The following is a 12,685-nucleotide window of genomic DNA, read 5'->3' on the forward strand; positions in this document are numbered from 1 at the left end:
AAATATAATACAGACTGAGATTCATTGGGGGATTCTTAATGTAATAGGTTGTAAAACTGATGAGCCAATTTTCCACAGAAACTGCATGATCTTATCTTAGATATCTTAGACTCTGTGGTGCAATGTCAACTAGATTCCACGTCTAGAAGGTTGAATGTTTAAGTCACATCAGGATCTCTATTTTATTATCCCAGCAACTTTCCTCAATAAAGTCCTTCGAATCTCGAATTGCTGGCCACCTTGGGGAAGCACAAAAACCTGTAAGGACATTGTAAAAATAAAAGCACAATCCATAGTTCTGGCAACAATTATGTTTTCCACAAAACATAACTGCAGTTTTATTATGCTAGTTACTAGATTTGTCTGTTGTTTAGTGCTCAGCAGGCAGTGTAAACCACTGAAAACCAGAAAACACAAAACTATTAATTAAAGTGCAGAATAAAAAGTGCATTACTTCCCTCTGTGGAGATTAGTACAGAGTAACAGTAGAGTTGTTTCCATTAGATCTCTCTCCTGCTATATACATGAGGTCATATTGGATATTAAAGTGTAACCATTATTTTTCAGTGTATGCCATGTTCTCCTTTTGTTATTGTTGCGTGTGTGCTTTCTTCAGGGGTGTGAATTCTTTCTGTTCAAGCATGATAGACATTGTGTCTTTAACCAGCTACATCTTTTACAATTACATTTGTTTCACTGTCCTGACTGAAAAGAAGAGCTGCCTACAGTCAGCCTTCATGGTGGATCTCAGGTTGTATAAACTTGCCATGGATGCAGTCCAACGGAATTAGATTAATTATTGTTAACATCAACCTGTTTGTCTTCCAGAGTTGATGTATTGTGTGTGAAGTGTGGAAAAATGACACCAGAGTGTAACAGCTGTACAGTTTACTACAGCTGTTGATGTAAATACGTGACAGAGATACGGCTGGCAGCTGAGGCAGAACTGCAACATACTCACTAGCTGATGATCTGCCATGTTGATTTGTACACAGTTTGATCCAGGCCAACAACAGTTGTGTGCAAAATAAACCTATGTGCCGACTAAACTTTGATTTCTTTTAAAGGAAATGCTATGAGGCACGGTTAACAACACATCGACAAGGAGAGAGAACAATCACTGAAATGTGTGTGTGCCAATATGTAATAAAGGATCACTCCACTAGAGGGGACCCTAACTTTAAATATGAAAAGAGTTTGCACATTTTAGAGTATGTTACCTCTATATGACACACGGTATGGCTAAAACAATTACTTGCATTATTCTTAAGATTAACTTAGAGCACTTTTAAGACTGACTTTATAATGGTGGCAGGAAAACCGCGTTCACGTTTGATGTTTGAAGATGTTTAAATCTGCTACACAGACGTTTCACAGCTGCTGGATGATCCAGCTGGATCAGTTTCCGCTGTTATTGTTTGCTGGAAAAGTCCTCTGCCCATGGTGAGGACTTCTTTTTCAGTGCGATAATGAAGATGATTTCACAGTTAAATGTGGAGATCACGTATTTGAATGATCCTATAGGTGGGTGTAGTCACTTACTTTGAGCTTGTTTCCTAATATTACCTCAGACACACTTCCTCAGGTGCTCTCACACCGTGTTTTATTTGGCCCCCTCAATACCTGCAGGTCAGATCTCGCGGCTCAGGAGGTAAGACTGCTTGTCAAGTAATTAAAGGTCTCCAGAAGACAAATTAGACTTCAAGACCACCAGTCATTTTCTTCATTCTGCTCAGACACCTGACTCCAATCACCTTAAAGGACATTATCACCTTCATGAAGTTAGGAAGGGATTATTACTATTGCATTGCATGGTATTAGTTTATCTCACTAAATAAATTGTGTCAAATCCTGGCTCTAAGGAAGGACAAACACATGCCATTCAACTATTTATTGAACTTAGCACAAAGCAAGCATATGTGCAAATCGGCAACATCAGTGGTGTTGTGAGTGTATGGATGTGTGTAAAAAGTGTAATAAAAAACAAAACAAACAACAGGAAACGTAGGCCAAATCACAAACCATGTGCCAAAGAAGACAGAGAGAAAATGGCTGAATCCACCAGCTTATATGCCGGGACACATAAGACAGGAAGTAAAAAAAGGCTGTCATAACTGTGACCCGAGTGTGCAGTGTCAACTCTTCTTCATGTTGCACTGCAATTTCTGTCTATATTTATCTTTTGCACGTGTGTAACTAAAGCTACACTAATCAATATGGTTCATATTACCAATCAGTCAAATAACTGTATAATGTGAAATCAGTCATTCATTGTGACAGACCGACAGAGAACTACTGCTGAACTGCCTCAGCTCTGGAGCTCTTTGGATTACACTTTTATCAGCATACTTTCTGGCTGCAGCAGGCCACTGTTTTCACTGGGAAAGCTCTGATACCCTCTGCACATTATCTGCTCAGCAACAAACCCAAGACTGACACAGTTAGTGATAAGCTGAAGAACACAGAGGGGCATTTATCAGCTAGCTAAACACAGTATTTTCGTCAGGAGCTGATAGAAACCAAAACAGTGCTAAAAGAAGCATTAAGCATTAATACTCTGAACTGACACAGCATTAAAGCAACCTGATGACTTTTGAACTTATTGCTATCCATCGACACATGTCAGGGTACACTGTGCATCACAGCTTGCTGCATAGGCACAGACCAACTTTTTCATTAATGTAATTGAATATGTGATGTGTGTTTCTGGCCATAAGTTTGTCTTACGGCCAGAAACAAGTTCAAATTAATGCCGATGTAGGTCTGCTGCATATAGATCTGAGTAACCTTTGCTAACATGTTTGCATACAACAAGTTCTTACAAAAATAATTATAATTAAAAAGGTACTTAAACATAAGTTGTTGGAAATAGTTGTCTGAAAATGTGTGTAATGCTTCTGCATAGACTCCAACTGTTTCTTCTTTACTTGTTTAATAGCAACAGGTGCACAAGTAATAAACTAAAACTAAAACTATAAAATGAAAAATGCCTCTTTAAAATGCAATCAAACAGCTTCTCCAGTGATTACCATCTCTTATAAAATCAGGTTCCCTCCCTCCCAGGGTCCCCAGTTCCTTTGGAATGTGATGGGGGCTAATAATTGATTTGGAGTACAGAGATCCTCAGCAAGCAGCAACCTGCTCCTCCACGTCCCTCTGTGCCAACTGCCAAACTGCATCCTTATGTGTCATTGCATCTCATCTGGCATTGGAAACAGCTAGCAGGAGAGATTGGAGCACAAATGAAGTGTGGAAGCAGGCAGATGTGTTCACACTCTGCTCAATCACCAGGAAAATGGTCCATTAGCACAGCGAGCATGTCCACTGTAAGAAGATATGTAATATGAGTGAGGCTTTTTGAGTTTGAGGGGACTGTGTACCTGTTGGGACATGTTGTTCTCCTCTGGTAAATAAAGATTTTAGGACATTTTCACTCAGTATTAGTTCTTCAAATGGGCACAACTTAATTTATTTAGGGTATTAACTCCAACAGCAGAAAAGTGCTGCAGCTTCACTTTAGGAGCACAAAGCTCAGCCATTTAAATACACTTTACATGATGATCTGTCATCCACAATGTCAGGATGTCTGTGCTGGAAAATGACATTCAGTGAAGCCAAAGCAGACATTTTGAAAGGAAATTGGCAGGATTGGGACTGCAACTGTGTGGACAATTGTAAAATCTAAATGAGTCCAAAGTATTGTGTTATTAGAGTCTTATCTTGAGCTAAACAGACAGGATCTTTGTAGATAGAACTGAAATCAGATCAAACCACTGACCAAACTAAAAAAAAAAAAAACAATGTGAAGAAACAAAACTACAACAGGCAGAGGAAAGGGTCCCACTGAGAGGTAGAAAGGGATGCTGTTATGGGACACACCATGCTCGGTGTAGAACAGTAGAAAAGCTATAACACCACTTAAAACTGAGCAAACAACATCTGTGTTGTCTCAGCTCCCATAAAGTCCTCAAGGGTTTGAAAAGTGTTATCAACACAAACTGTGCCCTGTCGAACTGTATGCCTTAGTGATTAGGAAAAGTAGTCTGAGGCCAAGTAAAAGCCCATATTTACCTCTAGTCATTACATCATAGTCCCCAAAACAATGCACACAAATAATTTAGTATAGTACATTGTTTGTATATTGTACAATACATTTAGTTTAATTCAGTTTTTATTTCTTCTGGGTGGCAACAATAACATTCACCAACACTAAACGCAAAGAGTGAAAGAAGCAAAGATGAACTGATGAACCAAAACTGACCCAGATCAACACACCAATACCTAAAGCTCCCTGTGTAACCAGGATTACTGAACGATTCAGTCCACAGTACATTACGCCGTAGAATATGTTGTACAACAGTGAACCTTTTGAATGTGTTGTCAGTGGTAGTTACAGGTCAGTGATCGACGGATTGAAAAGGCAAACAGATAAAACAGTTGAATAGAAAAACAAATTTTAACATACAACATAACATAAAAGCATCATTGAAAGTTCAAGAAAAAATAATACACTTCATTTTAATCATTTAAGTGATAAATAAGCCTTTTCTTGGTTTTCGGGCACCATAGATTCAGATTAAAATGAGCAAGCGAGTATTTCTACTTACATATATAGTCTGCCAGTTATGCACTATTGTGTAGAAGTTTGGGGTCACTCAAAAATGTTGTTTTGGAAAGAACAGCTGATTTTTTTGTCTATTACAAACACAAAATTGATCAGAAGTACAGGGTAGACAGTATATGTGAATGACTTAGCTGGAAATGACTGTTTTATAATTGAATATAAGACATACAGAGACCCATCATCAGCAAACATCAGTCCTGTTTCCCAATGGCACCTTGTTTTTGCTAATGCAGGTTTATAAATTTAAAAGGATTATGTTGGCACCAATTTTTTTCATTTCTAAATTACCTTGAACTTTTGAATGGAGTGGACATACTTTATGTGAGCATTGCAACTTTAAATGGTGTTTTTTGTATGGACTGTGTGATGAAGTGTAGCTTCCTTTAATCAGTGTAAGTTTGACTAGTTGAAGTTTTTCACTCCGGGTCTCCGGGCTGTGTGCACTTCCTGGTGAGACCATTCTTAACTACAAACCTTCATACTTCAATTGCTAGAACATCTTGAATGCATCTTACTGTAGTTTTAATATTTGTTTTGCATTTTGTTCTAATTTACCATCCATCAAGTTTTTTTTATTTTTGCAACAGCTGTGGGAAACTCAAAATACTCAATATATTCAGTATGATTAGTATGTACTGAGAGGAAAAACTGTGTTCCAGCACTAGTTTAAATGCTGAAATAGCTTTTTTTTTCTTGTCTTTAAGACCTTCAAAGTGCACATTGTATCTTTAAAGTATCTGTTTAAGTCTGTCCAGGCTTAACTAGACGCATTTGTTGACCTCAGTGTATTTTACGAGTGAGCCCAAATTGCAGGGGACATTGATGGCAAATGCTCAATGCCACTTTAAAGTGCAACTTTTGCACCACATGTGAGCCGTACATCAAGGCGTCTGTTGGATTTTGACAGATTTTATTGGGATGGCAGTATAAATGCTAACTCCTGCGTAAACACAAACCAGACACTTCTACATAAAGGAAAACGTGGCTCGCCGCCTGAGAGGAACTGTATAAACAGTGTCAAACTACCCCGCACCCATGTGATGCTGCGCATGGTGCAGCACAGCCTCGTATATCTGCTGTGGCTAAACAAGGCTAAACAAGGAGTTGAATTACTAGCCTGTCTGGCAGCAACAAACCCTTGGATATTTTGGAGTCTTAGATCAAGGTACAATACACTGTCAAATCAAGGAAGTCCTAGAGGTGAAAATGAAAACTGCCAATAATTCACTTATAAGAATATTTCCTTTGCATTACAGATTTATTAGATAGGTTTGGAATGCCGGATGTGCAGCTATGCACTGTTGCCAGTTACTGGACCACATAGTTCATCCTACATGTGCAGCACATATCCCACATTAACCCCAAACACTCCAGCAGCTCATGTTGTAGTGCTGCTATATTTATGCCCGCTGTGCCTCTGTATCATCACCCACTCCAGGGAATGTGAGTCAGCAGTTGAACACCACTTTATAGGGGGTAAACTGATTCAACCTTCACTAGGTTGGAGGGGGTCCATCCAGGGCCTCTGCATCTCTATTGGCTCAACCTTTCCAGCCTAATGTGGCAAACAGACCTGACTCATCACTGAGAATTCATCTTGTATGTGTAGAGGGGGGGAGTTCCTTCTTCACAAATTCTGGTTGCATCAATTGCTGCACTCTTTTAAATCAGTTCACACACAAAGACAGGAATAGAAATATGATCCACATTGATGTTTTTTAACATAAAAAAACAAGTCTGAGAAGTCAGAGAAGACTAGCATTGCCAACCACAGCAAGAAACAGAAAAAAAAGAAAGAAAATGATCCTCTAGAGTTTAGAGATACTGTATTATTACTGGCAGGCTATAAGAGGGCTGTAATACAACACAGCTCCTGTATTTTACCCTTTAAACAATTACATGAAATGCTGAAATATGATTCATCGTGAAAAAAGTTCCAGTGTAGATTCTGAAGGCATGGAAAAATGTAATACTTACACAGCAACCCAAAAAGACAGATACTCTGAGATTACTGCCTAATGGGATTAAAGGAGCAGTGGACATCTCAAAGGAAAGACTGCATTCAGATAATGAAGTGCACATATTGAAAGAGTCTAAAGAAGCAAGCTGGAGTTTTCCAGTGGGGAAGCCAACTTACCAGCAGTGCTGTATTAATTTGAGTTGTAATTTTAATGTGAGCATTATATGAGCCACAGTGCAGCAATCTCAGTGGTTGTAGCTTCACTGCTATTATGTTTCTTTGTAAAGGTGTAGACGTCATAAGCATCTACACAAGTGGAGAGTATTCCGCATTATCATCTTCAAATGAAAATCTCTGCAGTGAAATTCCTCACATAAACTGTAAATTTTTACAGTGACTAACATTTCACTGGATGGGAATATTTCATATTTACTCTTCATCACTGTATTCTATCCCTTAATTTAAGCTGAATGGTGTTTCTTTATACACATTCTTAGTCCAACGATGTGTTTTGGATGTCCTGAGGATCAAAAAGTTTTGTGAGCTTTAACATTATTTAGCCCTACGACATTAGTTTGTAATGCAGTGCTGTGTTTGCAGGGACCTCTTCTGTATTGCATGCAGATGTGCATTTGCACATACATACATGATATGTATCCAACTACAGATGATGCTAAAAAACAAAATACTATTTAAACTTAAAACTTAAAGCTTGAAAACAGGCACTATGTAAACCAGAAAATAGTTTGAGGTGGAATACGTCAAACAAGGAGAAATCATTTCCATTTAAATATATGCATCTAATTTATCATGGAAGATGAAACACCTTGCTCAGCTGCACTCCTTTTTTGTAGCTTTACAAGTCAGTACAGGATGAGGGAAGTGTACGCCACGAATTATTGGCAGCAGAACACAACACATCATCAATGCATCACAGATGAAGAAAAAAAAAAAAGATGACAGGGTGACGAGGTTTGAGCAGTGCTGCGATCGCTCCCTACCTGTAGCAGCTACAAGCCAACACGTATGAATACATAAGTTTTTGAAGAGCTGTCATTACTCACCCATCAGCTATTTGTAATGTTACCTGCCTGGGGTTAGCTTTCCTCCTCACTCAGATCTGCAGCGACGGGTTAGGAGTCTTTCTGCTTTAAAGCTTCTGTACACAGTGTGTCAAGGGGTGTCTGTGCAGGCATGCTGCAGACATGTAGCAGAAAGTATTGCAAGGCAAACAGGTACTGTTGTCATAGGAGTCAAGGGAGGCTGAGGTGATCACTTTACCATCTAACCACCACTGCTGAGAAGTAGCTTTATTCTATCTTGCTATCAAACGAATCATGCCTTTCGCCTTTTGTGATGATGATTTTATTGTCCAAAGATACGCAGCGTTGCAAAGTTTTACTGTAAAACGCTTCACATAGATTTCCTAAACCATGTCCTGTTTCTGTCTTAAGGATTATACTATACATATTCTTTCCTCTTGACTCACAGACCTCAGAGTGATAAATGACTCTGGTACATTCCAGTTTTGGGCTGGAGAAGACCCCCACTCACCAGACACACAGGGTGGTTTACCCATCTGGAATATGAGGGCCATGAATCCCCCCACCCCCCTTGGCTGTGGAAAGAAAGAACTCACACACCATCCTAATAAAAGGGTGACATCACCAGAGTACATGCATTTGTTTTATACCTAGTGATTATCCCAGTGTTGGGGACTATAACTTTCTCAAGAAAATAGGCTCCAGCTTCTCTCCTCTGAGTTTTATCTTTTCCGCCTTTGTTTCTTTGGATATGCTGCAAATCACAACAGAAAAATGTAGTAAAAAAGAAAAAGGGCAGTACAATATGTCTTTGTTCCATGCAGCTGCTACAAGTGATGGAGAAGAGTCACAGTCAATTGAAAAACTGTAGCCCTAACTGTTACTTTACTACACTTTAAGAGAATTTACCATTTACATTCCCGGGGACTATGGAGTTCATCTGAACCCATCCTCGGTTATTTGTAAGGAGAGATGGCTGTACTACCCAAACTCTACTCTGGGCCTGACGTTTTCTGCCTCCGTATGCAGAATCGTTTGCCAGTTTGTGGTCACATGGGCTTGGATGAAGACTACGTTTGCTATTTTACCAAATAACCGTAATTGGACCAGTGTTCTGTGCATAATATGGTTAAAAATGGAAGTGAACGATTCAAAAAGCTCATATTGCTGAGAATAATTGTAATGTATGATTATGTAAAACCAGTTGTTGTTGTTAAGAGGGTGGGCTACTGTTTTTCCTCAACTTCTGTTTAATGTTAGGTGGGCATATCCATAACTACAAAAGACCATTTATTTGATTCTATCATCCTACACAGCAAGATCACACTATCAGGAGTTGATGTAGCCCGAGGGGATTCTCATTTGCCCAGTATTTTACTTTATTTTGCCTTACAGCTAACATAATTATGGAAATTAAAAAGACTTTGATACCTAGAGGTTTGTAGCATGTCTTTTGTTGTTGTGGAGGTGCTGTGCAGCTGCAGTCAGCTCGCATTCACAGCAAGACTGGATTTTATTGGCAACTCAAAGTTATGAAAAAGGCAGTGCCAGAATTTGCCCAGAAACCCTGAAACCAGGCTGGCAGCACTGTTTTTGAATAATCTTACTCACTTACTCTTTCTGAGTATAAGATCATTTTGTTCCCCCCAATAAATCACTAAAGACACTGCATGTGGCAGTGTTCAAAGATGTGACACTGCATTTAGTTATGCTGTGGACTAGGAATAATTGGAGCTTGGTAAATGTGCAGAGATCAGTGGAGTTGATTAAGATACACAGCAAGTTTCTATGGCTGTTTCCGTACATTTTTTTGTGGTGAATGTGGTTCACAAACAGATTGAGATCATGTGCACAAGCAAACTAGATTTCATTTACAGGGTGTCTGGCCTCACCCAGAGAGAGCCTTGCAGTTCTACTTCAGATTCAGAGAGTTGATTCACTTTGATAAAGACATACAGTTCAGTTCTGTCTTAAGGACATATTAATTAGCTTTGCTAAAAGTACAAGGGAACTGTCTATCCTATGTGATGTGCCTCTCAACCTAAAAAATGACCTGAACCGGTACTTTTCACATCTCTCATTGTCTACACTCTAACACTGCATGGCTAATGCCTCGATGCCTCTGGGACATAGTCTGTCAGATTAAACTGAAAAGTATGAACTCATGTATTTCCAACTCTCTTCAAGTCAAGTGTGAGTCTCTATCAAATATTAGCACACATACAGCAAACAGCCAAGTTGCCAGCCGCTTTCCAAACTGTTTGACAGCTGTGCTACAAGGCCATGCAAAGTGGTTTAAGCCTATACAAAGCCTCCAGTACATTCACAACTATTCAAGTTCAGTCTTGTTCTGTGTGAAAGGCTGTTAGTAGCTTGGCTACAAAAGTTAAGGCATTGCAATTTCTGATTTCTCAAACTCTTTTTGAAACTTTGTAAAAAATAAAGATGAATTAATTCTCTCCAGATTGTAAAAATGTTTGTTTGTTGAATGTCCTGTTTTCTCCAAATATCTAGCAATGTGTCCAGATTGCACCTTTCCACTAGGGTCTACAACATGTTAGCAGCTCTGTGAGGCTGTACTGTAGTGATTGTGAGCATCCTACCTGATCAGCATCTGATGTTAGTGGTACTAACATCACAGTGATGCTAGTACAGGTATATGCAGGAAGCTGCAATGTACTGTGTTACAATGCAGGTTACAGTAATATCATTATAATTATATCATCAGTAAGTAAAGTAAGGTATTCCTTATATGGTTATATCATTGTTACTATGATACTATTGCAAGTAAGCTGTGTTACTATGTTTGCTGAACGCAACAGCACTTTTGTCCTGGGGCCCACTACTAGCCACATAGGAAGAATGTAAGATAAGGAAAAAAACATTATTTTACTCATTGGAAGTGTTGTCATGTATGTTGGGTTTATCTCAGTTAGAGATCATGACCAGGAATACCTACAAGCTGTCACAGAAAAATATGTGTGCTTGCTACTTGGGGAAAGTCTCTGCAGTGATGGGAAATAAGTTGAAGGCCACACTCAGAGAGGTCAACCTTGTTTCTACCAAGCACTGGTTTTGTTTAAATACGGTAAACCTGTTGTGCCAGGAACATTTTATTTAATAGCAACATAGCTGGAGCTTATGAATAGTAAATTGTCTTTGCTATTAATATTACCTACAAATTGTATGAAATCTATTTCAAATGTATTTGTTTCATTGTAGTGAAATGCAAATTTTAGGAGACAGGGTTGACAGCTGTCATCTGGACAGCTAACACTAACTGCTTTTAGGATCAATTGGATTTTGATTAGTGTAGTTAACCATATTAGTTTTTATGTATTTTTACTATATGTTATATTTTTATATATAGTGTAAGTATAGTTCAATCCCCTAGGAATGTCATTTTATCCTCAAGTATTATGGAAATACATTTTGGGATTTTAGTAAAATGCTTGAAGAAAAGTAAAGGTCACTAAAGTTATTTGAATCAACAGACATGAAAAGCACCGTTTGGTCATTTGGCCCTTTTCCTTTTCTCTGTAGCTGTTCATAGTTAACAGTTCACACTCTTCACCAAAGGTCTGAATGAGCTCCTTAGAGGTAGTCACAGTTTTCCACTCTGTTGCATTTTGCCTCTTTTTCAGACACTGTTATCCACTGACTAGCCATGATCTCATCCATCCACAGAGTAAAACCACTGTTTGAAAAAAAAAACAAAAAACAACTAAACTTTTCACATTTTTTTTCACATAAAAAATAAAGTGTACACAAACTTGGCTAACATACTGTACCTGCTATTGGACTGGAGCTATTTAATTTCCGGGAGTTAATGTCCACCATTAATATCTGTAAAACATCTGTGACTGACGTCAGCACAAAGCCGATCACGTACGGACAACCAAAGTGCTTGAACACTATTGATACTGTTCTAGTTTAAAAGAACTTTTACAATCTCCAAAGAACATTTCAGTTCAGAACCTTTATTGCAGGAACACTGTATCAACACCATCACGTGTGAAACCCAGTGAAATGTTTCTGCTCGCATTTTCCCTTCTTGTGCCTCTTAGCTCCTCTGCCTGGAAAGTAAACAAATGTCTGAGTCCAGCACTCAAAGGCAGGACTTCCATCCCCCTCAAAGATATCTGGCCAATGACTCATGCTCAGTGGCCTCAGTCCTGCTCACATTTTCCAAAAGGTGCAAATCATTTCCCCACAACCATGTAAAACCAAATGTACATGTGGTCAGGCATTAGACCGCTGTGGAAACCTTTATACAACTTATTTGCTCTGGTTCTTTCAGTTCTAGTTCTCTGGTTGTGTTGCTCCTGCTAATTTAGAGAAGCAAAGCAGTGAATAGCTCAAAGCATTTCAGCACTCATATTAGTAATGCTCATCCATTGTAGAACGAAGGCAGCTTTCCCCATTATCTCTCAGTGTACATAAATATGGTTCTGCATTAATGATCTACAGCACATGGCGCAATATAGTCCCAGATACTGACACACTGGGGAATGAACATCTTTTTCCATATTACTTGGATCTGAAGTGAGTTTATTTCTTGCTTACTTCCCATGATCTCCCTCCCACGTTACCGAGGAAATCCCCTCCCCAGCCTGCCTGCTGTCTGCCTGGAGGACCTTGTCTGAGACGGTGACTGATGGCTGTTGTATTATGGCCTTTACTCCTCATTTGTCAGCTAACATTCCTATTGGTTGCTCTGTTTGAGAAGCTTGTTGGGACTTGTTCGATCTCTCCTTCGACAATGCATTTAAGAGCATTTATCACCATTACAATGTCAGCACTGCTATTGTCAGGAGAAGTGGAAAATGGGCAGTGAAAACAATACGTTAAATAGATGCACACACTTGCCTTATGCACCCCCCACCCCCGACCCCGAGAGGAAAAGTAATGCTGCCTTTACTCCCCTACAGCTGCACTAAACATGATTGGATATTAATAAAGGCTCAAAGGCTTGTGTTTATTACAAAAGGTGTTACTTGTTATAATAAAATTACAGAGAATTACTATCTAAATCTGCTTTCATTCCCACTTCTACTA

The sequence above is a fragment of the Anabas testudineus genome, chromosome 21 (assembly GCF_900324465.2).
Source record: "Anabas testudineus chromosome 21, fAnaTes1.2, whole genome shotgun sequence".
In the NCBI taxonomy this organism is placed as follows: domain Eukaryota; kingdom Metazoa; phylum Chordata; class Actinopteri; order Anabantiformes; family Anabantidae; genus Anabas; species Anabas testudineus.